Below are 18657 nucleotides of genomic sequence, written 5' to 3' on the forward strand. Positions count from 1 at the left end.
AGTTCCAAAGCTCCTTTTATTTGTCATTTGTTGACAATTCAACCAATTCTCCTGTCTGCCATCCTCTATATTTAATGGGTCCCCACCGAAGTATGCAACTCACTCGTTTGTATGGGTCTGATGTCTTCATACTGTTATGCTGATGCACATCCCTTACTTCCTTATGTTGATCATCAGCCTACCTCCTGCTCCTTTTTTCTATGACACCTCCGAGATGGTACCCATAGCAACACCCCTGAGAAGGTGAGAGTGAAGATGCGGCAGTCATCCCATGCATTTGCTGTGGCTGACAATGCCAGTCATTAGTGCAGCATCTTCTGCCCTTCTCAGATCTCCCTTGCTTCCCTCTGGTCTTATTCCCCTCCAGTCGCAGTCACACAGCTCAGTCCTGAAGATCCAGAGACTTGCTGTTAATGATTTGTCGCTTGTTTAGAACTCTGGATGGCAGGTCTGTATAATCTGCCCTCAGTGGTACTGCCAGGTTGCATTAGGAAACAATTACCTAGTTTATGACTAGGAAAATAGACACCAGCATTTCCAATTAAACTCCCATGCTTCCAAAGAAGACCAGGTGCCCTTAGCACTGAGGACAGTTCACTCCTGCTTCAAAGTAAACCAAATGGGAATGCAGGCTCTCTAATAAACTGAGGGAGACAAAACTATAGTGAATGAGTTTACACGAATTCAGTCATTAGATTCTCATCTTTTGTTAGAGTCTGAGCAAAATGGAACAATGGGCACATTTAGCTAAATGATTCTGTAGGGGGAAAATGACAAAAGGGAAGTCTTACAGGTAGTGTTAATGTATAGCATGTGCTTATCTGTGTGCATATGCAATCAGATTGAAAAGCAGATCATTTCTTCCTTCTTAATACTCTAAGTAAGTGGCAGAAATGAGAGACTTTTGTAAGGTTGAAATATTTCACTAAACAGAATCTCTTATTGACCGATTGGCATCAATTGTAACTTTAAATGTGTATAAACTTACTCAGTTCTTTGAACAATCCCTGACCTAACATAGATCATGAATTTTAAATGCATCTCCTAGATATGAGAATTGAAACACAGGGATTTTTTGCCATGGCTAAGAAAGGTCAAATGATATTGAATTTCATCCCTCACAATTGCAACCTTCATCAAAGTGCTTTCATTATCTCATATAATAATAATGATAATAATAATAATAATTAATACATCCCAGCAAAGCGTATATAGGTTTATAATCAAAGGCTTGCATGCACAAATACCACACACTTGTATATCCTTTTGTGCTGCCTCCAAAAGAGAAAGACAATCCCCCATTTATCAGTAGCTGTGTGAAAGGAGGAGATTTATCATTTTAAAATTTTCATCGCAGATGGTTTTCATTTTAAAAGGCAGGGAAGCGATTTTTTAAAATCATTTTCCCCCTAATGCAATTGAGCCAGACGTTTCTCGTAAATCTTGTTGCTTTAGTAGACAATACTCAATTCTCAAAACTTTATATGCAATATCCAGCTTCTTTTTTCTTTGTCTTTAGATGTCCATCTCCTGGATATAAGAGTAAAAGCCATAAGAATGGTGGCATCAGACATCACACTAGCCATCCTGGTCACTTTCTTCTTCCTGTTCTCATGGTTTGGCTAAGAAGTTCCTCTTTGTACTCAAGAACAATAACAAACTGCCATAAGTTTTAAAAAGACTTTTCTCCCTCTGTAAGTCTTTGATAAATAGAAGGGAAATGAGTGTATATGCCGGTCAATGCATGTCGCTAGAAAGAACACAGTATGCAGTTATCCACTATGATCAGTGAGTCAGGCCAAAAGAAAACTCACGTCACAAGAGGAGAAAGCATATTAAAATAACTTCATCCTAAGATTTCCTACTGGATGTCAGCCCTTTTAAGAAATAATGATTTTATTTTTGTGGGAGAGATGTGGTTGTTCCCATCCAGCAAATGGCATCACTGTACTGTAATAACAGGCTCCTCTGCTCTACTTGATGCACAGTCTATCAGGTATTGAGATTCCATGCTGGCTGAAGTCAAAATGCACATAGGACAAGTGATGAAAAGACATCCATTGTCTTTACATGGTACCTTCAATCTGTAATGCAAAATGCAGGCACATAGACTATATGTCTAAGTAAATACACATGCATATCATATAATGTTCTTTATTCAAAGCACACATCAGAAGATACAGGTGCTAAAATCACTTCACTTGCATTTAAAGGCAGTAATCTATATCAGGTTCTCTCTCCCTGTTTTCCATTTTTATGTTTATCAGTTCTATAACAGTACCATAGGTGACAGTACTATAGCTTTTATTATATTTTTAATATAATTTGTTACTTTATATAAACAGGCAACCTCAGGAGGTAGAGGGTGGGCAGCCTCTAGAATTTACCAGAGACCTGGGAAGTAGGAGAATCTCAGAACTCAGAGGGATTCCCTTAGATTGTAAATAACTTCTTAGTTAAGGTGGGACTTTGTGTCCACTTTCCCTGATCAGGTTTGGGATTTTGTCTCTTTTGAACCTATGTATATCTTATGCATGCTGTCACGGTCTCTGTGAGTTCCTATGTGCATCATCCCTGTTGTGTGTAGAAGACAATGTTTCCTTGGGATCATTAACCATCTTTGGCTCTTGGGTTTTTTTGTTTGTTTGTTTGTTTTTCATGAATGGTTGATGGCTCATAGGACACTATCCCTTTTTTTTTATTCATCATTCCATTTGTTTACATCTCAAATGATGTCTCACTTCCTGTTTACCGCTCCACAAGCCCCCCATCCCACATCTGCCCTCTCCTCCCTCCCCTTTGTATCTATGTGTGGGGGACCATCTATGGCTCTTACAATCTTTCCTATTCCTTTTCTGTGTAGAACTCTGAGCCCTGAGGAGAGGGTTTAATTAAGATATTTCACTTAGGACTCAGTGTTTCAAAGTCTCAATCTTATGCACATTGTCCAGTTGTGGATCGTTTTGTAAATAAATAACATCTACGTAATGAAGAAGCTTCTTGTATGAGCGTTGAGTGATGCTCTTATCTATAGGTACAGCACTATGTCATCAGGAGTCAATTTATTGCTATGTTTCTTCAGCAAAATAATAGTGATTGGCTTTCCCCTAGTGACTTGGCCTATATAGTTTCAGGTTTGGTTACTTTAGGAATGTTACATGTTGGCTCCTTTCACGGAGGGGGGCCTTAAATCCAAGTAAGTGGTGGCTGGTTCATTTTATGACATTTCAGACACTACTGTGACAGCATATTCTGTAGATAAGTTATTGTTCTGGGACACAGAATTAGTAGTTGGGAGATTCTTGTAGTTATCTTTCACTTCTGATAGTACGAAGGATACTTTCTACCGTCACGAAGTCTAATCAGTAGGGGAGAAGCTTCTACTTGGTAGCAGCTTGATTCTTTATGGTCAATGCAAAAGTAAAGTATATATCCAGTGGTAGAGCCTTACCATAAAGAGCAACCAAGAGTTTTTGTGAAAGCCCATGGGATTCTGACCAGGGGCAGTATCTATGAGACCCTTTTATCCAACAGCTTAACAAGAAGAAAAACATTCCTGACACTGAAGGTTTTTACTTGGTTGCATGAGATGTCCAGTTGGAGCATTGTCTCCTCAATTATGTATATGTATGTATTTTAGGGACTTTGAAAATAGTAGGTTTGCATATGGCCTTTCAAATAGCCTTAGTGTTAGTTATCCCCTCCATCTTATCTCCTTTACCCTGCCCTCCAACCCACCTTCTCATTTAATTCTCTTAATCTAGTTCCCCTGTATCCCTTTCTGACATTAAAACTCCATAGAGATTTACTGTCAATGTTTGCCACTTACACTATGAGCTTTCTGTTCTAGCCTCACTGTTTTATTTTTCAGATCAATTTTAAAGGAACTAAAATTTAAGAGAAAACTTGTTTGTGTGTATGGAACAGAACCAAATTAATTGAAAATGCAATTAGTCTTTGGAAAATTAGTTTCCACATTGGAACATAATAAAACTCTTTATTTATTATGGCTCATTTGTTTATGTATTAATTTACAGGGAGGATATTATATATCTCTTTTCTATAGTCCAAGATGACCTTAACCTTCTGATCCTCTTCCCTCCATTTATACAGTACCAGGATTACACATGTGCAACATGATGTCAAAGTTTTTTGTAGAGTTGGAGATGGAACCCAGAGATTCCTGCATGCTAGGTCAGCACTCTACCAACTGCTTTACAGCCCATCACAATTATATCCTTCTTGTATATCTCCTAGTTAAACATGAACTATCATTTCACACAATAAGGTGCATTGTTCCTACTGCTGCAAATATAAAGTTTGGTCTGCAAATAAGTAAATAAGTAAATAAATAAATAAATAAATAAGTCTACGTATTCTTAAGATGAAATTAGATCTTGGACTAGCAAGGGCTGAAAAGATTGACTGGGGACAGTGACATGGTTCAGTAGATAAAGGTGCTTGTTGTCAAACCTGACAATCTAAGTTCAATTCCTGAGATCAATATGGTAAAAAGAGATAGAACTGACTCCCACAAGTTGTCCTCAGAACTTCATATGTGCACCATGCACAGATCTACCTTTACACATATCCATGCGCATGCATGCACACACATAAAAAATAAATGGACTTTTAAAATTGCTTTTATAATGAATTCAATCACAATGTGGTGCTGGGAAGTTTCTATTCCACATATATTGATGGGTTCTCACAGATAGAAGTTCACATTTTTATTAAAAATCTGGTTTCCAGCCTACAAATAGAGTTTATAATATTAAAGACATGAAACCTTTAATTTTATAGACAAATAAGAATATGAACAGTTGAACAAAGTTAGAACTCCTGTTCTGAGTCTTACACTTGAGTTTTAAATTTTTCTCTTTGCTTAGACTCCTTTTCAAAATGATTTCAGATGTAATGCAAAAGACACACATGCATGACAAGATTAAATAAGAATCAAGAAAATAGAAGAAAGCATTTTGCTTTTCTCCAGATATATTTATTTATATCCAGCCTTATTGCATTTTGATACTTTTAGAATTTGGAATCAGTACAAATGATCTGACTGACTTTTAAGAAGCATGCTCTCCCAGTATGCCTAAGAAACTCTTCTCTTTAGAAACAATGTGAATATCAAAAGACAGCGTGTACCACAATGAGTTTATGACAACTTCAAGTGGAAGATTTTGTTCTAACATGGTTGGGAGAAAGAAACTGAAAGCTTCCCTTTGCTATTAAGCTTCTGTAAAATATGGATCAAACGACCCAGCTTTCTTGGACTCCCACTTTTGAAACCAGAAACTAGTTTTCCAGTGCTTAAATTTTAAGTCTAAAACTAACCTTCTTCATAGTTACTTTCTCTGCTATTTGTCCTGCTCCTATCTAAGCAGCTTGCAGTTGCTTACATACCAAAGTCTACCCATTTACAAAATACAAGTGTACAAGTACAGAATTCAGTAACATTTTAGTAAAAATTCATAATGACCTGCTCAACTGGAATAGAATAGACTCAGGATAGTTTTTGAGACCCTAAATTTCCCATACTAAATGGATGGCATACTGATTTCAACAAAATGCTTGGCATGATACAGTCACTCAAGTCACATTTCAAAGTATTTTATTTATTTCATTTGAAGCTTCTCAAAGTTCTATGGCAATAATGATCATGTTCCACTATAAGCATGGAGAACTTTCAGAGACAAAGAAAACTTACATGGAGGATATTCAGAATCCTCCTTAATATTTCCTGATTGGAAGAACAATTTTGGGTCAGGAATTTAGAGGACAGGGGATATAGCTCTTCAGACTACTGACAGAAGACACAGCATCTAACACCATACTAACCCAGCCCACTCACTGTTTGCTTTGTGGAGACTTCCTCCTGTCTGTGTTCTCAGGCTTGATGAGGTGGCACCAGTTGTAACATGACCTCATATGTTTCATCATTGTCATTAATGTCAATATGAAATTAGTATCAACTACTTTCCACAGTTAAATATTGGTCTTCAGATAACAAAGTATAGGCATTTTTTGTGCATCCGGGACTATAAATTTTATTGTTTACACCTATGTAGTAATGGATCTTTATGTCACCAATTATAGGAGAGCTGTAGAAAAATTTACAGGGTAAAATTATAAAGTTAAAAGCTCATATATTTCATTTGAATGTAAATAAACATTTCCGGTTATTTCTGCAGTAACGGTTTATTGGATTTCTTTGAATTTGCAAGAATTTACTGGACTTATTTGAACTTAACACATTCAGGGTGAGATGCAGTTTTATGATTTATCTTTAAAATCCACTAAATTCCATGTTTGAATGATTCCTACTTATTGTACAAAATTTTGATTTATCATGAATTTTTGATGGTCTTATTCTTGCTATCCGTATTAGAATCACTGTTCTCAATTAAGACAGAGAGAGATGTCATAGAAAATGTGTGTTAGAGGCCACATGGGCCCAGAACTACTGTAATGGGTGAAGAAAGACATACTTTCACTACACATAAGCAAGTTTAAAAATTCTGTGGTCTTAATAATGTAGTGTACTACATTAATGATCAGAACAAGAATTATGAATCATCTAGTATAGTTAATACCCTAAAACATTGTGTTAAATGCAAAAAAAATGATAGAAACCTCCTGAACTATAACAGTGATACAAGTGTGTATAGTTTAATTTAAGGCTGCATAGAACCAGTTTTATAATAGATGGGGGATAGGTGAGGTGGCTAGGGGTGTAAGAAAACTTATTGATAGAGGAGAGATTTGGGACAAGTCGTAAAGATACAGCTTAATTTTCTACCTTAATCTGAATTGTCACTGGAAATTAAAAGTATAAAGACATTATTAGTACAAGACTTGCCAAAGCCACTGTGTATGCAAAGTAAGTATAAAGGTACATACCATGTATATGGTATTTGTGAAAATCTCTGTAATATGTGCATAAGAAATGTTAAACACAATAGTTAAAATGAAAAAGTCAGCTTACGTATCACAAACAGTATAAAAATGATTGATTTTTAAAAATCAAACAAGGACTGCTCAAGTGGAAAAAGACCTCTTTAATTGAAATAAAACAGCTTAAGATGAAAAGGAAGAGCAGAGGTGTCAATCTGCGTCTCACTGCCCGGAGTCTGAGTTTGCCTGAACCACCCTCCCTTGGACCACTTAGCTTCCTCAGCTCTGTGCTGGTGAACATTGGTGACTCTAGAGATGGCCTCCTGCCATTTTGCTGCCACTCTGCACATCATTTTACGCTGCAGAGCCAAGTACCTAGCCTTTGACAATTTTCACAGAAAATAAACTTTCATTCAAAACTATGCCTAGCTAATTAAACTTTCCGGTGATCTGCTTTGCTCTAATTATTTCCATAAATTGAAATGTAACTGGGGTTATATAAAATTATCCTAACAGAAAATGAGGATCTTGTTCTGAGTTTTAAGCCGAGACGTGAGTATCAGGAGTGTTGCAGTCTGTAGCTGGGGGTAGATGTCACTAGGCAAAATAAGCTCTTCTCTGTGAACTCGCCCATGTTTTCAGAGAGTGGTGCTTTCAAACTTAAGACTGGGATACAGGGACTGAAGTGATCACTCAGCAGTAAATAACTAAGCATTCATATTCTTCTAGCCAAGGACCTGGCCTAGGTTCCAAGCACCCACATCAGTGGCTCATAAGGGCTTGGCTTAGGCTTTAGGTACCCAGAACACGTGCCAGATTCTCACAACCAACTCTAACTCAAACTCCAAGGCATCTAATGTTCTATTTAAGACTCCTCAGGCATTTGCCCACATGTGTACACAGCTCCCATGCACACACATATGTATATAATTAAAAATTAAATTAAATAATATTTTTAAAAGAAAAGTTATATTGTATAAAAGCAATGGGGGAAATATTACTGGCTAGCATAAACATAATAAAACACCCCAGGGAAACTTTCCAGTACTACAGCAAACAGGTAGACGTGTTAGGTGGAATGGGTTCACACTGCACATAGTTGTACAGGAAAGAGTTTGTACTTTGGAATAGCTTTCATTTTGACTACCTAGATCACTTCCTTCTTAGGCCAGTATGAACTTCGTATTCACACACAGACTGTACTCCACAGGGGGGATTAGCTGCAACCCATTCGAGTCTTGTGAAACATCCTTATAGAAGTTTTTAGTTAATTAAATAAATAAAATTAAAGCCATCTATATTTTTAATGTTTCTCATTACAGTTCATTATATATGACTCCATATGTTCTATCATTAGAGAAACATTCTCAGTGGTATGATGATGTAGTATGTACACATGGGGTAAATAATGCATTTTGCACTTTATACACACATTTTATTGCAGGGTGGAGATGCAATAGGTTGGTTTTTTGTTTTTGTTTTTTTGTTTGTTTGTTTGTTTTTCACTAAAGATTCCATTTTGGTATGGGAAGGAATAGACAGAGCTGTTGTCAAATCTGTATCCAATTTCTCTAGTTTCAAAACTTAACCACCGTAATTTGTGCTTTGTTAAAGATAACTTTTCTCAGTAATTCTCTTCCTGTGCTCAAGAAAGGAAGAGCTGGTAGCAGTATTTGTTTTTGTTTTTGTTTTTGTTTTTGTTTGTGGTTTTGGTTTTGGTTTTGGTTTTGGTTTTGGTTTTGGTTTTGGTTTTGGTTTTTTGAGACAGGGTTTCTCTGTGTAGCCCTGGCTGTCCTGGAACTCACTTTGTAGACCAGGCTGGCCTCGAACTCAGAAATCCACCTGCCTTTGCCTCCCAAGTGCTGGGATTTCTGAGGAATCCCAGCCCAGCTTTTTTTTTTTTTTGGGGGGGGGGGGGGTGGGCAGTATTTGTTTTTTAACCACATGTGTAATTATCATGACCATTGGCTAGTCTTACTAGTGATGATTCTAGTCTGTATTCCAATTCCTTAAAGAAGAATTCCAACTTAGAAAATCTGAGGACCATGGGAGTCACTATTGCTGGGTTGTTGTCACTGGGTTGATGTCTCTGATGACATCATTAGAAAGATCCACAGACTTCCCAGATGTCAAGCTTTTAAATAATATCTTATAAATAGCTGTGGTATGATTTGTGGATATTTTGTAAGTAAAAACTTAAAGGGGTTGAGGCGATGGCTAAGTGGTTGAGAGTAATTGCTTCTCTTCCAGAAGACCTAGGTTCAATTACCAACATACACGTGACAGCCCATGATCATTGGTAGCCCCACTTCAAAGGAATCTGATGCCTTCTTCTAAGCTGTTCAGCCACCTACCATATGGTTCTCATACATTTATGTGGGCAAAACACACCAATATACAAGGTAAAATAAAAAGAGAGTATTAAAAGCACTACAGAAGTTGAGATAGCACAATAAGAACACAGTCAGGATTCCTCAGAAAGCACATGGAAAAGGTATGACAGATGTGGGCCTGGACTTATATCTTCGGACTAGGGAGTGTGGGGGCACAGAGACAAAAATCTTTCCAGGGATGACTGTTCACCTAGCTCAGTTCAGTGAGAAACCCTATCTTAAAGGAAGTAAGACAAAGGGTGATAAAGGGATAAAGGGATAAAAGGATAAAGGGAGAGACTAACTAGACAATTGATACCCTCCTTTGGCTTCGCAAATGTACATGTCACAGATATACACATACACATACACACACACACACACACACACACACACACACACACACACACACACACATGAGAGAGAGAGAGAAGGTGGCTATAAACTGATATTGAGATACAAAATTTAATGTTTGAAGGTCTCTAGAAGTTAAAATTGCTTTTCCTTTTAAAGATTAATTATTTTTTAGTTATCGGCTAATTTTGTTGTTCTTTGGTAATATCATACATTATGTAATCTATTCTTATTACAAATTCCCTATGATCCTTACCAAATGCTGGTTAACATTCAATGTCTCTGACATTTTCTTTCCCAGACTGATGAGTTCTGATTTAGGTTGTGAGACATTTACTTTTATCAGGGCTTATCTTTGGTCACCATTGCATTGAAACTGTTGGTTGAAGACTGGTTGGGGTCACCAGTGAACACACTGCTGAAGTCATGAACCTCCATCCCTAAATATATCAATAGAAACATAGTCCACCAGTTGAAGGTTGGCCTCTCCTGAATTCTTCCCTGTACCACGTCTCATTATTGACAGGCCAATTCTTTTGAAAACCCCACATGTTCAGTTATGTGTTTGACTCTTCATTGGCTGTGTCTTGCCCAAAAGTTGGCATGTTGTAGCCCTTCTCACTATCTTGGGACTTTTACCATCTTTCTACCCCTTCTTCTGCAATATTCTTTGAGCCTTAGAGGGAATTACATGACCGTCCTGTTTAGGCTAGCAATCATTTCTATTGTTCTCCACACCTTGTGGGGTCATGAATTACCAATGATCACTGGAAATAGATGCATCTCTGGTTAAGGCAGAGAGTTTATCTGTGCATATAAACACACATATTTAGTAGAGAGTTTGACACTATATCAATTTGGCTAACCAATAGTATTTTCAGTTGAAGTGCCTTTTTAGGGTCAGAGGTTTAAGTTGTGGAAATCAAGAATAAAAAATGAATGGGTGAGATGCCCGTGTGGTTTTAGGGAAGAAAAAGAATTAAAGTAACATCGAACAAGCCAAGTCCCTGCTGTCTAAGTGAGTAGCAATAAGCCAGGGAGACAGTGAATAGTTGTTGTTTCTGTTCAGCTCCAGTTCCTTGCCCTAGACTGATCTTTACCATGACCCCAGAGACCCCCATTCTGCCCACCATCTTCAAACTGCTTTGGCATGCGTGCAGACTTGTGTGCATGCAAAGGACACAATGACTCTTGTATTGGGTTACAATAAAAACTAATGAAGAGCATACAGTCTGGCAAGTGAGTGAGTTGGCTCCCCTAATGCCCATTCCACTGTTCTTTTTCCTCGAGTAAATTTCATAGTCTGCAGTGAGGAATGGGCACTCAAAGAAAAACTCTAATAAAGTCAAGCTGGAATTCAGGGATAACTGCATTTGCCTCCTCTTCTCTCCAACAGATTTCCTTTTAATTCACCCAAAATGCACCACATTCAGTATGTAATATTCTGTTTGTAGACAAACAATGACCTGCATGCAGCTGTGCACATTATCTGGCAAACAGATGTGGGAGTAAGGCTGCAATTGAGAGTTCATGTGTAGAAAACGGAAAAAACACTCCATTAGTGCTAATTCTCTTCTTTCGTACCAGGCTCACTTTTTGACCTGAACCCTCCACATGGCTTATCTATAAACCATAGTGGACTAAGTCTCTTCTTGATGTTCTCCTATTTCAGGGTGGAGCTAATCCTGCTAAGGATTTTGGCCTCTAGCCCAACCTCTGATTTCAGAATTTATACCCCAATGCTCTCCCTTTCCCCAATTTCTCTACAAATGCCTTCTTTTGGGACGGGACGGGGGGATTTAAACCAAAGTTAGACGGCGACAAGTGTGAACACCTGCTATGAGTTCATCAGTTTTGCTGGCTTTGAGGCCGTGTCAGGGAGCTCAACAGGTTACCTGGTGAGAGATGGAGCGGGGAGCAAGGGCCCTGTCCTAAGTGCTGTTTTCCTCCCCAGTGTCTGTTCCCATTTCCCTGCCTCTACAGTGCCACTGTATCTTGTCTGGGGCTGAGCGAGTAGAGACACCAGCTGACTTCTGTACTGAACACATCTGTAGCAATAGGGTCAGCAGAGCTGTTTACTTGTTCCTTACTCAGCAGAGGAAGCCAGAGGCCTGAAGGATGACTCCAAATCTTTTAGAGTCTTTTATTTTATTTCATCAGCACATGTAAGCTGGCAATAGTGAGTAACATGACCCATTCCTAATCTTGGAGAGATAAAAATCCCCAGTTTGTGGCATCTCAGACTAATATGGCAAAGAAGAAACATATGAATAAAAATCCTGAGAACCATAAAAACAAATGGCAACGGCTTTTAATTAAATGGAGATCCCTAATTTAAAGGTTAGGAAAGATATGAAGAGTGATAGCAAATGAGGCAGGGAATTAGAGAATCTCTTGTCTGGCAATACTAACCTCTTCCTTTTCTTCTTTATTATTAAAGACTCGTAATGGTAAGGAATATCCTGTCCAAAGTGGTCTGTCTGTTTCGACCTACTTTTACCTCTCTTCTCAAAGCAGGACAAGTCTCAGTCAATATCATAGGGAGAGATGACCTTAATGACCTGTTCCTCTGCTTTCTCTTATGCAACTTGAATAAAATTCTTCACACGGTTTTAGCAAACAGCTAACTCTGACTCTTCCATGACTTCAAAACTCACTCTCTATTTGCCTGTTTCCTCCTTTTTCCCCACCATTTGAGGTCAAGCTGTTATAGTCTTCTATTGCCTGGAAGTGCAAGTTTCTTGTGCTTAGTTCAGATGTATACCCTAAACAGTGATCCTTCGCCTTGCATCTCCTGGCATATCTTAGGTTTTCCTTACCCAGCGAGCTCTTCATTCTCTCTCATTTCCTTTCTAATGAGTTATGCTTTTCATTACTTCAAGGTTGCATGCAGCTATTTTTATTTTCTGTGTAACAAGCCAATAGTCACCGTCACCAGTTATTGTTCGATGTGGTTCACTATGAAGAGGTGAAGATGCATTGGCATTCATACTTAGAGCACCTGGAAACATTAAAAGTTATTTTGTACACTTACTTTTGTGTGGTAGAGTATAACACCAGGACATTTTGAAATATTCTCCCCAACTGACTGCCCTGGCTTCCTGATTTTTTTTAATTAGGTATTTTCTTCATTTACATTTCCAATGCTATCCCAAAAGTCCCCCATACCCTCCTCCCCCCACACCCTACCCATCCACTCCCACTTCTTGACCCTGGTGTTCCCCTGTATATGTATCAGAAGATTTTTTTCAAGATTATTTACCCTACACACATTGATGCAACCTGCTGGTTCTCCCACATATATTCAAACTTTTGATATTGTGAAACAACTTCATCTACAAAGAAGATTCTACTCAAGAACCACACAACTGAGTAATAAGAAAAGGAAAATCTTAATAGAAAAAAATCTATGTTTAAATACATGTATGGCTTTGTGTTGGACTACACTCATGGCTCTGCTGACTACCTGTAAAACAGGAGCTATGTCATATGGACACATGGGACTAGAAAATATATGTTAATCACTGAAGACAGTGAAATAGCTCCACCTCCCTTAAGCCCTATGCAGGCTAGCCTTTAAATGAGTGGTTCTCAATCTGCAGGTTGTAACCCTCAGCGGAGGTCAAACTACCCTTTCACAGGGGTCTCCCATGACCACTGGAAAACCTAGATATCTACATTATGATCCATAGCAGTAGCAAAATAAGTTATGATGTTGCAATATAAATAGTTGTATGGATGGCAGTTACCATGACATGAAGAGGATTGCAGCATAAGGAAGGTTGAGAACCACTGTTCTAGAAGGATCTTACCTGAAGTTAAAGCTCTGCTTGTCATCAAGGGCATGGGTGCTGGCATCTAGCTGAGAGTTCTATCTCCTCTGCAATTGCCTTCCACTTGGAAGTGCTAAATGTGGAGACAGCCACCGAGGGCTCTGTATGTAGATAACTGTTCAAGAGGTAGTGCAGATGGAAGCACAGCAAGAGCCTATGGGCAGACATGGTTTTCTCATCCCTGGTGACTGCTTAACACCACAGGGTGAACCATCACTTATAAACAGATACCCTAATAGGGTGGTCAAGCAAACACTCTGGGTGATTAACATTTCTGAGCCTTATTTAGCCCAGCAAAAAAGGCCTTAGTGTTGCCAGTGTAGCTCTGCTCCTCTTCCAGTTATCTAGGTATCACATTTGGTTGACCAACTTTGATCGATATCAACACAGTGTGAAAGGTGGAGGTGCCACGGATGAGGACAGTGGCTCAAGCAAAGGTGTCTGCTACTGCTGTATCTGCCTTTTAAACCACAGCTACTACCTTTTCCACATGCAGATAAAATTTGCCCAAATTAAACAGCATAGAAAAGGATTCCCATTTCAATTGCATGGATGTTCTGTCAGCAGCCGTAACAGCAGCAGTTACAGAATAACTACAGATAATTACAATCATTTAATTCGCAGTACCAAGTCACTTCATGCAGAACATGACTCATTTATCATTATTGACCTTAGAAGAAGCAAATTTACCCAAATCAATAAAGGTTCCCAATATCCATTAGAGCAGACAGAGATTGGTTACAAGTGTTGGGAGCTTCTATATACCTGGATTAATCGGGAGAAGAGGATCAGGATGCTTTTGATTAATGAAGAGATTTTTTTTTTCCTTTTGAGACAGTTATTTGAAACAGAATTGACCTTAATTTCTCCTTTAATTCATGTTATGGAAAGTCAGTTGTTTTTGTTAAAGAAGTTTTGTCCCTATTAGTTGCTGAAACATAGTGTAATTACACACAGAAGTAATCTATAAACAGGTAGAGGTCCACTTTGTTTTTAATGGACTCTTCTGAATTGCCCTGAATATTCATGCAACTGAGAGCCATCTACCAAGGAGAATCCAGACATCACTGGGATTGTGTTTTAGTCTGCTGTCATGAGCTTCTCTATCTATAGATAAATCCTACTATATTATGAAAAGGGGGAGAAAAAAATCTTATCACAATTAAGTGGTCTGTCAACAATAGCAGCAGCTGTTTCAAAATAAGTGAAGATAATTACAATCTCCCTGTTGTAGAAATGAGAAAGTTTATGTTACTTTTGAGAGTTTGATATTGAAAAATACGATTGAATGTGGATGAAAATTGAAATAATAAGAAGTCAGTTCAATTGCTTAACCAGTCACTCATTCAAATTGATTCCCAGGTGTTTTAAAACATTACCTCATTTGATCCTAATGTTGAAGATTGCAGGGCAAGAGAGGCAAAGGTACATACAGAGTACAGCGTATCCTGACCACTTCTCTAAGCTAAGGCATTAAAATAGAGAATCCTGACTACTAGCTGTCAAAAAGTATGATCAATGGGAAAATGCCTGTGTAAAAGTAAGTTATAAGTCTATTTGTCCTGAAATTGTCAAAAATGGAAGATCTTCTTTGTGACAGAAATTACAATAAGAAAATATAAATGCCATCCCAGGGGAAGACTTTTCACCTCAAGGCCAGGTTGTTCTCTCATCTACCTCCAAATGTCTCAGCTACACTGTGGGTCTCTATCCCCACTCACTGAGAGGGAGACTGAGACTGGATCCAGAAGACTACAAAAGCCAGGGAAGATGGTGCTACCGCCTGACCACATGTGGTTCTGTTTGCAAAAGCCATCCTCTGCCACACCATACTGTCCCTGGGGCGTTTGGGTGACTCTCTATCAGGCTAACTTCACCACTAAAAATTCATCTGAAAAAAACTAAATCAACATGCTGGCGTGAATTTTGAGTGCTCCTGCCTACAGAAGGAGAAATGATCTTTTTCTCTTCCTGTGGGGATTTCTCGGGATCAGGTGTAGTGGAGCCCACACTTTACATTGATTAGTTCTGGTAAAGAAGCCAAATTCCACAGCCCTCTCATTGAAGATGGAGTTTCAGATCCTCCTGTGGAGAACTGAGAAGTCTCCACCGATTTAAAAAATAAATAAATAAATAAAAAATGCACCACTGGAAATCCAGGTACTGGTGAGAAGGGGATCAGCTGGAAGCACTAAAGAAGCAATTGCTGCCTTAACACCATCTGGGGAAAAAAAGGCTGGGGCATGGAGGCCCGGAACATGGCAGGAAGCTCCAAGGGAGGGAGGAGGGGCACACAAGAAGGCCAACTCCCCAGGGTTGAAAATTTGTTCCATTTGTGTTTCTCTATTGGAAGATATAAAGAAATGATGAGAAGGCATGCCAGTCTGAATGTCCTGAGCAGTTGGCCTGTTTGACTTCGTGTGATGGTGGGCCAACCTGTGTGCCTGCCGGCTCACACCACTGTAGCTCTTCTAACACATTCTATAGATCCCGCTAATAAATTCCGCTTGGCTGCAACCCTTTCCCAGTTCCAGGCAGTCGCCGCCTCTGAAGTGTAAGTGCAGCCTGTCTTTAAGCCAGGCTACTGCCACTTGCTGGTGATCTGTACCTCTTTGGAAAACCAATCTACACTGCATTTAAAGGCAGGAAGCAGAGTCTGAATGTAAATGCAGGAGCATGGCTAGAGGACACAGCTCTCACACCTTCTGCAGCTCCAGAATAAGTGCTATGTTTTAAAAATATATATGTATGTGTTGGCAACATTGAAAAGGGGGCTAAAAAAACATCCCCCACTGAAGTGAGAGCAGCAGCAAAAAGAACCGTTAGCGCCCTGCTGACGGGAACAATAGAGCATATGGACGTCACACTGCGATTGCCAAGCAGACGAGGGCAGGATGATCAAAATGGAGTCAATCTGCTCCGCTAATAGCAGAAGAATCGCCTGTGCGAACACTGGCTCAAAGCATGCATCCCTGCTTTCTAATTGCCTGGAGAAGGAAGGAGAGCTTGATTCACATTATAGCCAGGCCAACTCCTTCACTGGGTGTCTGTCTCAGCATGCCCCCACAGTGATGCAGAGCTATCCACCATCAACAAAGCCAACATCTAAAAGTGCACTCCAGAGAAACATTACCCAGCAGGGAGTCTCCTCAGATCACTCTTGACTAGGGATGAGGCTGAGTTAACTTCGGTAGGGAGTGGCGCTCATATATCTCAGATTAGGGTGGTGGCTGTCAGTGTCCAATGAGAACCTTCCTGGTGACCCTTGTTGTTTTTTATAGCTAATCCTTCTCCCACCATAATAATGATTCTCCATTAACAAAAAAAACATAGAGGATGCTGAGCATGAGATTGTGTAAAACAGACACTTTAGAGGAACGTTACCTTTGGTTTTGAGACGGGGTCCTGCTATACACACCAGGCTAACCTCAAATTCATGGCAACACATCTGCCGCAGCATTCCAAGTTGTAGGACCATAGGAATGCACTGCACTGCTTAGCTGACAGTTAAGAGAGGAAGACAGGGTGCAAAAGAGTCATGGTGACTCTCAAACCCAGGATTCTATCTCACCAATTGATGCAAAACAGAAGATGATTAAGTACCAGGAGTGGATGAAGAGTACCCATGCTCATATTGCAGATACTGAAAGACTATATACTAAGAAGTGTACATACAACAAGGCCTGGGCACTCTGGAAGCTGGTGTTTAACAGTCTCCACAACTGAGCTTCAAGTGGCTGTACTACTTCTGGGAATCCGGAGGGAGGGTCCCATGAACAATCTCATCTAGGAAAAGCTGGAGGCAAAAGTCAGGGATTCGATTAAGTAGCACAGATTATGTATACGTAGCATGGCTGGCTACATGGATATGCAGGTTTTGACAAAGTTCCTTGGTCTTGTACACTTGCGGATTATGTACATTTGTGTTTATATTTGTAATTTCAATTAGGATCTCAAAACTGAAAATTATAGTCTCAAAGCAGCCAGGCAATGAGGAGCAGAAGTAGCAAGTTAAACATAAAGTTATCATAAAATGATCCTTCAAATAACTATATAGGTTTGTGTGAACCTCACATCTTATTTAAGTGCACTTCTGAGAGGCAGGGAGAGAAACCAGGTAATCTAGTAGCGTGAAAATTTACAAACCAGGAGAACCTTATCCAAGAGTTTTTCATCTTAGTTATAGAGTCTGAAAGGGGAAGAACTGGCTTCATATGGCCTATCACTTTGCCTGAAAAACACCTGGAAATATATTTCTACTTCTGTGTGTTGTTGAGTGAATTGTCTACTTTATAACCATGTTTGAGTGGCATTCTAGTGTTCTGTTTTGGCCATAAGATTTTATTGATCCTTATAAAAGAATTTATTGATTCAAGAAGCACACTGTGAAGCTAAATAAAGGCCTTGGGTCTTTTCCTTTTTTCCATGGCTAACGTGTGTTAGACTAAGGTAACTCTTACATTAATATTTAAAGTACAGAGCCCTTCTCTGCTTCAGGCTCCTGTATTTCACTGTTCAGCATCTCAATTTCTATGTCACTCACACATCTGAAATCATGCTACAAATATATTCCTGTCTTTGAATCACTACCTCTTCTTAAGTACAAATGAACATCATGGTTTTTCCTGAACAGATATAAAACTTCTTTCCAAAACATCAACTTTCCAATCCCAAGCTTTGAGCCATCGACTTTTCTAATAAAAGCTAGGATAAACCGTTAATTGAACAACTTCACGTTCCTGCTTAAAATGTTGTTATCTGCTTTCGTGGCACATCCCATTAAAATCATAGCCCCTTCTCCTAACAGTTGACCCCCGTGGCACTGCGTCTACAGTTTTGATTTTGTCTTTTCTGTACAATCTTCTCAACATCCACACAGCTGCAGCTACATCGGCCTTCAAAAACCTGTCCTGCCCACTTCATTATACAAGCTGCTAAATTCCTCCCCTAAAACTTGTCTGTTGTATTTTGTTGTTGCTGCTCTTATCTTATAACTGAATGGTTGTCCCCCCTCAACCTTTTATGATAATTCTTTACACCACTCCATCATTATTGTCTCTGTGATTTATTTCTTTTGTAGTAGGCCTCATACATTTATTTACTATAAATTTACATGTTGATTTTACTGTTTAATATCTATCTCCCAAATGCTATGCACTAAAGAAGAGAAGAGCTTGACCTGTCACGTTTATCAATCT

The sequence above is a fragment of the Mus caroli genome, unplaced genomic scaffold (assembly GCF_978045245.1).
Source record: "Mus caroli unplaced genomic scaffold, Mus_caroli_1 scaffold_2, whole genome shotgun sequence".
NCBI classification, from domain to species: domain Eukaryota; kingdom Metazoa; phylum Chordata; class Mammalia; order Rodentia; family Muridae; genus Mus; species Mus caroli.